The following is a 9,167-nucleotide window of genomic DNA, read 5'->3' as shown; positions in this document are numbered from 1 at the left end:
CATTAAGAACTAAGTTCAACCTTTCTTACACTTCAGGATATCATGTTCAGACTCTAGGTCATAGGAAGGGAACTCCGCGTTCGTTTTAGCATGATTTACTACATATCACTTGTGATCAGTTATTACCTGTTGAACTTGTTTCTTAGGATCCTAGGTCTACATGTTGGATTTTCCTCACAGGTGATTCATCTCTTTATAAGCATGAGTTTCATCCTTTTTGAGGTTTTGAAAATCTTCTCTCTGGCTAGTCCTTGTTTTCGTTAGTCTGTATATATTCCACTCTAACTACACCAGTAGTAAGGAACTATCCAATGGTACTGTGCTTGCAACATATTTGTCATCTCTTTCCGTTGTAGTAATGGTTCTGAACTTTTGTGATTGTTGCAGTACTATCTCAAAAGATCAATATGGTTGGTACCGACTTTTTCCATAGGAGAATCTCTGATAGCAGACTTCCAAGTCAACCTGCTTCTTTATTAGCTGTGTTATCATTTCTGACTCCATCGTAGATTGGGTTAAGATAGTCTGTTTCTTGAACTTTCAAGAGACAACTTTGCTTACTATATTGAAAATATAGCCACTTATAGCCTTTGAATCATATAAGAGAGTTCCAATCAGCATCGTTGAACCCTTCCAGGACAATGGGAAACTTCTGATAAAGTAATCCTAGTTTTTGGGTTTTCTTCATGTACCTCATGACTCTTTCTATAACATTTCAATGCTCTATACTAGGTCTGCTTGTAAACCTACAAAATATTCGTATAATATAAACTATATCAGGTCTGGTGCAGTCAGCAGCGTGTCTAAGACTGCCTAGGATACTCGCATACTCAGTTTGATTAATATTGTCGTTACCAGTGTTCTTGAACAACTTAATACTAGGGTCATAACGAGTACATGTTGGTTTACATTCAAAGATATTATATTTATTTGAAATCTTTTTTACATAGTGAGATTGATCTAAAGAAATTCTCTTTTCAGACCTAGTCATTTTTATACCTAAGATTACACTCACTTCTCTAAGTCTTTCATAACAAAGCTTGCACTCAACATAGATTTTACATCATTTATGAGACGCAAGTTCGACCCAAATATTAATAAGTCATCTACATACAGATAAGGGATAGTGTAAATTGTTTTCAAACATGTAATAGATGCATTTTTCACATACATCAGTTCTGCTTTAATTTAATTAACTTGGGTAATGTTGTTAATAATGTTAAATATATCTTCCAATTTTAATGCTTTCATTATCATATCAATTTTCATCTTGTTAGATAAAACTTTTCAAATGTATTTTTCAAAACAAATGTCAAAGTTCGGGATAAAAATGAAAATAACATAATTATTTTAAGCTCACTTAAAATTCAGGGATGCTTTATATAATTTAAGCTTTAAATAAATAAATAAATAAGCATAAAAAAGGAAATAATGATGTGAAATAAATTTAAATTAAATTAAAGAAGGAAAATGTAGGATAAAAATAATGAATAAATAGAAGTGGGCAAGCCGAAGTACGAGGAAATGTGTTAATTACTGAAATGTAATAAATTAATATAAATGAAATAATGGACGATGATTTTATAAATAAATAGTGGACCATGATGAATTAATTGGTCAATTAAATAAACAAAATAATGGATAAAGGATGTTTTTTTTTAAGTACAACTATATAAGTGGATGATTGAGCCTTCCTCGAAATCAGAAGTCATGTCAATATTACTAAACGAAACTCATTTTAACAATGAATAAAGGATGCTACGAGGAATAAGAGTGGTTTAGATAAATTCACGAGACAAGATCTGTTTGGTAGAAAATGTAAGAAAAAAGAAATTTTAAAATAAATAATTTAATGAAAATAGAGTTTCATATTTTTAGGTATATATTTGGTAGCAGATTCAAAAATTGGATTAAAATTTCAACCATTATTTTAAATGTGATGATATCTACTATATTTATAAACCACAAAACTAGCTGCAATTATCTACTACATATTTAGGTTGATTATAAACTAATATTAATTAATTTATGAATATGTTAAGTTGACTATATATAATTATTAATTAATTTATGAACATTCTTTAGGTTAATTTTTTTAAAATTATTGTTTTATAATATTATATAATTTATAATACATCACATAATACATATTTTATTTTTAAAAAAATAATTAAATTCATAACATGACACATACTATATTTATAAATATTTTTATCTTTAATAATTATAATAATTATGCATTTTAAAACTTTTAAAATTCAAAATCTAGATACATTGAAACATACATATTTTATTTTTAAAATTACATGATTTAAAGAGAAATTTTCACAAATAAAAAAAGTAAAAAAATAGTAAAAAAAATACTGATAGACATTGATAAACTTTTATCAACATCTATAAAATAAGATTAAAATTTTGTTATTTTAAATAAATAGTTTTTCTTATGTTTGAAAATCTCTTGTTTATACATAATCTAAAAATAAATTTAAAAAATAAAATTTTAATTATTTGTCAAATACATATTTACCGAATCCAGTATATTTATAAAATGAAAACATAATCTAATTGTCGCGATTAATTTCCATCCTTTTGAAGTTTCTTTGGTCATCCTCTTGCAAGAAATGACGTAAAAAGTAGAATGGTAAAAAAATTAAAAATTCTAGTCTCCACTTTTGGGGATGTGTGTGAATGAATTTGCCCTTATCCCCTTTTGTTGTTACCCACACCAATAGAAGGATTAATTCAAAGTATTGTCGTCTTAAGATGCATTCTTCAAGGTCAACTTGACACTATGACCATATTATATTTTTAATTCAGATTCTAGCACAAATTTGATGCTTCCAGAAGGTTAAATTGGACCAGTCATTTAGAAAGAAGTAGTTTTAGAGGTGATTAGGGATGTAAAAATTACTGTTACTTAACAACTTAATTTCGTTAATGTAGTTTTTAAAATAATTAATAATAACATTATACTTATTCGATAAACTTCCATTCTAGATTTGTACAAATTTGGTACATTGTTCTTTTAGAAAAATTAATTGTGGTATAAAATAAATTAATATTTGATAAACTTTCCTTCTAGATTTGTACAAATTTGGTTACAATATTTATAAATAAATATTAAATTATTTTGTTTTAGATATTCTAAAATAAACCTACTATCAACATTTTATATTTCTTTATACTTTATAATTTTTTAAAATATTACATTTTGTTTACTTCATATCAATAATTAAATACTAAGGAAAATAGCTTCAACTAAGGACTGTTTTCAAATATAGAAAAATGAGTCAAACTTATTTATAAATATAGTAAAATATCACTATCTATGAATAATAGATAGTGTTAAATATTGATAGACAATGATAGATATATATTTAATGATATATTTTATTATATTTAAAAATATTTTCAATAATTTTGTCATTTATAATCATTATCCTTTTAATTAGTAAAACTAAGATGGCATGATTTTGTAATAATAGTCACATTCAACTTATTAAAAATAGTCTTGCTTTTGTCTTTAATTCAAATCTCTTCCCCAAACTTATTGAGGGAAAAAAAAAAGGTGGAATTAGGGCATTTGGATGTCACGTGGGAAGCACAAGACCATTCTTACTTTTCAAAGAGAATTTTTAAAGTATCTCTCACTTTTTTATTTTAAGCTTTAATTAAATTCAATCAACATCACTGAATCAGACACGATATTTCATTAATTAAAGCCATATAATGCCCATTCAATCTTAAAGTTTAGAATAAATTTAAAAATTTATGCCAAATTATTTGAAGAAATGTGATATATATACCTTTTTTATGTATTTATTTTTAATGTCGGGAAATTTCAATTATTTAAATTTAACCTTTGTCTTTGACGCCAAAGTAAGTATCTGCAATTAAGATAATATTTTTACTCCACATTAACATCTTAAAATTTTTAATGCTACTGTGTAAATGTTTTTATTGACAGAAAAAATAACTAATTACAAATAATATTAATATTAATAACAAGTAAACTAATCAGGTTTTACCTGAAAAAGTATAATTTGTGATATTATATTTACAATCTTGAGTGAAACTAAGAAATAGTCCATCTAATTAATTTATACCATTTTAAAAAAAAAAGAAAAATATTATTGATAATTGTTGAATTTAGTTTGTGTGTTGATAATAGAGAAGAGGGATGGACAATGGAGGAGAAGTGGAAGAGAGAGTGAAGAGTGCATGAAGGAAATAAATAGGGTTTGACATTGCATAGTCTGTTGCTCAGAAATCATTAAATACAGCCAAGAGAGAATAAGCCCTCAATCCCTACATTTCCCCCCTTCACAATGAATATATTAGAGAAATATTTGGTATAGCTTTGGTTGCACCTATTTTTATGTCCATTCCCTTCGATTATAAAGAAAAATATTTTTTAAAAAATATAAATTTACCACGTGACAACCTATGAAGCATAGATACTTCATGTCAGGCAAAGAATCCGTATAAAAAACGTATCGGATACCGATACTTCTAGATACTTCCCAGATACGTATCTCACACACGATTTGACGTATCTATTTTTATGCTTACCTTTTTTAAAGAAAAAAAGATAAACAACTCGTTTTATCTTTTTGAATCTAAAACTAGGCAGCCAATTCAAAAAACTTACTACTCGAGTCCAACCTTAGAAATATCTAATATTCATTTTCACATTTGAGTCCCCACAAAGTCCACCAATATATAACCCACTTTGATATCTTCAACAATTCAACAAAAAAAATCTTTGTTTATCTTCATACTTCTCCCTCTAATCTTCTTCTTCTTTGATCAATATGAGTTACTTTTCTATTGCATTTTATTAAATACTATGCTTTAACATCTTAGATGTTACTTTTTGTATTGTACTTCAATGTTTGTACTATTATCATTAACTTGTATGCTAAATTTATCTATATCCTACATTTTTTTAGAAAAAGAAAACGTATCTTCAACGTATCTTTATCCTAGTTTTTTAGAATTTGGCGTATTGTTGTATCCCATTCTATCTGTATCTCGTATCTGTATCCATGCCTGTGTTTCATAGATGACAACTTAAGATTGGATATTTGGCTTAGATGCACAAAGATGGTTATAGCTTGAAATGCACCAACATATTTTTTCAATATATTATATATGTATATGTAAAAGACTAAAGAAGTGGATATTAATATTAATTGAGCAGGAAATAACATTACAGGAGTTTGAACCAAAATGAAAATGTCCATCGACATGTTGATATATCCGTAAATCAAAGGGTTCAACATCGATATTAAATATCCATGGATATCTCCAACATCTTTTATAAATGCTTGTAAAACATCAAAAGTATCATCTATTTAGTCCAATATGAATAGAAATACTAATAACAATACTCATAACTTAGTTTAAAAGTAAAATCAACTTAATTATTAATCTAAATAAATTTTATAAATTTCATAACTTATAAAAATATCCGTCGATATCGATATTTATCGATATATCTGTAAAATGGAAATCTCGATATCAACGTTGACATCAATATTTTAATCCTTGGTTTGAACACAAGACCTCCAAGATCACCTTTTTTGATAGCACATTATATCATCAATTGACCCAAAATCTAGAGTCGATAAATGAAAATAAATTTAATATTATATCATCTGACCATTTATATAACTTATTTTGATGTATATTCCTTACATATACGTGCTCCTCCATCAAGTATCATTTTCCAAAATAAATTAGTTTATTTAGGTCTCGTTTGATAACTATTTAGTTTTTGAAAATTAAACCTATAAACACTGATTATTTAGGCATCATTTGATAACTATAGTTACTAGATGAGCGTATTTATTTATTTTTAGTTCAAATAATACCTTAATCAATTGATGTATGCAACTTTAATATTTTCAACCTCAATAAAACCTACCTAATTTTCTCTCTCAAAGAAAGATCATAAAAATTGAAGTGAGAAAAGTAAAAGTTTTTTGCCTAACAAGTTTTGGGTTGTTTTCCTAATTAGATGAGTTTTATTTAGACAGTAAAGTTGGAAGATAAATTTAGATTTGCACAATCCATATTTAGCTTTTACACATTATTTGGTTATATAAAAATAATTCATGTGTAGATTTATACTTCGTGAAAAATTAGTATACATTATACAGTGAATTTCATAATCGTTTAAACATTAAGGATCAATTTCATGACATTTTCGTTTTCTGTTTTTCGATATGATCTTATCACAATTTTAAAAAAAATCTATAATCATCTTCGATTCTTATTTCTAAAATATAATAAGAATCGAATTTGAGAAACTACAAGATCTACTTGAAATAGAATTTGATTGGATTGTAATTCAACCAGAAAAATTTGATCATCGATCTCGAATTACAGAGGTTTAATGTATTAGGCAAAGTTATTTAGGCATGAGAACTTAGTAATAAAGTTTCCAGTCTCTACTTTATGAAGGATAATAAATGCATTACAAAATTTGTATACATAAATATACATGAAAAACAAAAATAATGGGCAGGACCTATCCCCCAAATTCGATTCATTCTTTACAATTGATAACGATATTACATCTTTTCTTCCACATCCAAATCATTATTTCAAACATTAAAAAAAAAAAAACCATTATTGAAAGATTTGATGTTGGTGGGCTTCATTTATTTCACCAAAATATTTCTTACCTTAGCCATTATCTTCTAAATCCATCCCCTTAATTAATTATATTTATCTACTGAATATAAGAATTTTAATTATGATATTATGTTAAATTAATGTTGACCCTAAAAGTTCAATTATTTTCTATTTCTTTATACGTTTAGTTTCTTTTTTCTTTTCCACCTTATATTATTACATAATCGTATCCAAGATACGTCTTTATTATATCCATAAACGATATTCTTTTGTCCATTTACAACAATGCACATTCAATACATTACTTATTGGGATCAAGATTTAACAAATGAGAAATTTAGAGAATCAAATAGGTATCAAATTTTATTATAAGGCAAACTATCTTTTTAATTCCATGTTTTGAAGAATAGGTGTTTTGTCTCGACGTTTTAGAATAGATGCATTTGGTCCTTGAATTTTGAAAATAAACTTTTTAGTCCCCAAGGTTTTAATGGTAGGTGTAAAAAGTCCTTGAACTATTTTTTATTTTCACTTTATGTAATTATATGAAATTTTAGAGAAACAAAGTAATCTAGAAAAATTATTTTTGAATTAGTAAAAAATTAATGCAAGGACTTTGAAACCTATTTTTAAAAAGACTAAAAAGATAAGTTTTAAAAATATAGAGACCAAATAAATATATTTTAAAAATTTAGGAACAAAAAAACGTATGTTCTGAAAATTCAATAATTAAACGTACGTATTCTTTAAAACCTGAAGGCTAAAAAGGTAATTTCTCCTTTATTATATTACTAATCTCAAAAGATTTTCGGTAGCCATGTCATAAAATTTATTGTCAACAAATGTTGTACCAAAACTAACATAAGACCTGTTTTGATATAATAATAATAACCTTCACTAAAGTTTGGAAGTTCGAATTTTTGCTTTAATATATTCCTTAAACAAAAATTATACCAATTAAAAAAGGTTTAAAGACACCAAAAAATAATTAAACAAAAATATGTTGGACCGATGGTCTTGTTTCTTTCAATTTCCCCATCGACCGACATGTATTTCTTCCACACAATGCAATAACTTTATGAACACATACATTAAAATTCGGAAAAAAACCAAACCCTCGGAGAATTATAGTTTCAAAATTTTGAATCCAAGTTTTTAGCTGACTATATATGATCGATATAATTAATCTTTGAATGAACCACACATATAATATACATATATATGTTTTTTTTTTTTGAAGAAATATAATATGGATAGTTAATTAAAAACACAATATCTTTGTAAATTTCCAATTTTGTAAATCATAGTATTGTAATTTAACATCCTTTCTATTTGATTTGCACCATTAAAAATTTAAAGAAATTGTTAGACGTAATTTACATTATATATATATATATATATATATATATATATATATATATATATATATATATATATATATATATATGTCGTGGGTATTAATTTAGCAAATATAATTGATGAAAATATATTATTTTCAATTCCACAGAAACAATGGTATAACGTGCAAAATAGAAAAGCTTTATTTTTTATCCAAAAAGAAAAAAAAATCCCGAATTTTTTTTTTAATAATGGAAATCAACTTTATTATTATTTTTTATTTTATGTTTTAGTATAGAAGTAAGGTTGGAAAAGCTTCGTGGGGTTGGGTCTAGGAATCTCCAATTTGATTAGAAATCCGATCAAATTGAAAATACACAACGGGTCCTCGATCCTGTCACGAATATTTTTTAGATATCTTTTTATATATAAATTATTATTTTATTATTATTTTAACATTATTTATTTATATTTATGTATAAATATAACAGTAGTTAACTAACTTTTTTTATTTCATAATATAATTAATTTTACGTTGAAAAATCTTTAATGTTTTTTAGTTATTAATTTAAAAAATAATAATAATTAAAAATATAAATATGAAAAGGTGGAGATGGAGAGTGCATCACGGTTCTACCTGTCCCATTACCAATCCTATATAGAAGTTGTCGATGTGAAATATAAAACTTTTAACAAAAAAAAAAAGGTATATATCAATTACAGTGATCTACACTCTCATTTGCACCAACTTTATCATCTCATGGTACGATCAGTTAGTATTAATCACTTAAATTAAAATAATGTGTCAATGATCTTTATATCTTGCTGAAAAGTGTTAATTTTCAAATGAAGATGTAAAAGTCATTTTTAACCTTTTGTAATAATTTAAAAAGACAAAAAAAAAAAAAAAGATACTCTAAAAAAAAAGAGTAAAGAAGACAACAAAAGGTCAAAATTAATAATATATACATGCTTGGTATATGTATACCCAAATCCATGTAACGTTTTCTACGCATCATAAGTATGTATATAAATGCGGTCTAGTATCAAAATTTCTCTCTTTCTTTTTCATTTTTTTAACTTTTAAATTAAAGCATATAATATAGAAGAAATAAAAACCCTAATAAAAAAGCTTGATCCATAATTAAAATTAGTCAAAAGAAATATAGTTAAATTGATATAAGGTA

Source organism: Benincasa hispida, chromosome 10 (genome assembly GCF_009727055.1).
Source record: "Benincasa hispida cultivar B227 chromosome 10, ASM972705v1, whole genome shotgun sequence".
Taxonomy (NCBI): domain Eukaryota; kingdom Viridiplantae; phylum Streptophyta; class Magnoliopsida; order Cucurbitales; family Cucurbitaceae; genus Benincasa; species Benincasa hispida.
Note: the sequence above shows the minus strand (reverse complement) of the source record.